An 829-nucleotide genomic window follows, 5' to 3' on the forward strand; every position below is an offset into this window, starting at 1 on the left:
TCTAAGCAATTTATCTATTATGTGTATTTACCTATATTTTTTAATTTTCCATATTATTGAACGTTTATCGGTAAACATGTAAAATAAAAATTATATATTCAAGTAAACTTTAGAATTTTAAATTTTTCGAAATCATAAGGTCATTAAGTGCTTGATAAATCAGTATGTATAATTATTAATCTAAAAATTAAAAATAATATGTTTGTCTGTTTGTGTAACATTTTGGTACAATATAATTATTATTATATTGTATTGATTATTCTCGGAAAAGTCCTATTAATAATTAATAAATTATTGTATATTTTTAAACATAGGAACTAGGAACGTACTTACTATAACAATATGTATTTTTGGTTTGCATTAACTGCTAACTATTTTATTCCGTCTGTACTATGTAAAGATAAAAAATTGTACAATTACCTATGATAGTATTACCAATATTATTATTTTTATTATTCAGCATAATCGTCGACTGAAAAAATAAATTATATTATCTGGTCCATATAATTGAAAACAGTGAGTTAATCATACAGCATAATAATATTGTGGATAATATACTTGCGAGCATTAATAAATTATAATTCAAAATAAAAAAACTGCAAATTATTAACACATAGTACCGAATATTAGGATTCAGATAATAGGTTCGATATTATTTTCATTATCCTATGATATAAAGGTACGACACGCGACGATGATGTTTGTGTCATAAATTAAATGGACTGTAGCATAAAAGTTTGAAAAATGGTCATAGAAATTCATACTAATGGCATTTTAAATATCAACAGCAAAAAAATCATAAAAATCATATCGGTGCCACACGATTGCG

The sequence above is a fragment of the Diuraphis noxia genome, unplaced genomic scaffold, assembly GCF_037042655.1.
Source record: "Diuraphis noxia isolate RWA-SAM2 unplaced genomic scaffold, SU_Dnox_SAM2 contig0001, whole genome shotgun sequence".
In the NCBI taxonomy this organism is placed as follows: Eukaryota; Metazoa; Arthropoda; class Insecta; order Hemiptera; family Aphididae; genus Diuraphis; species Diuraphis noxia.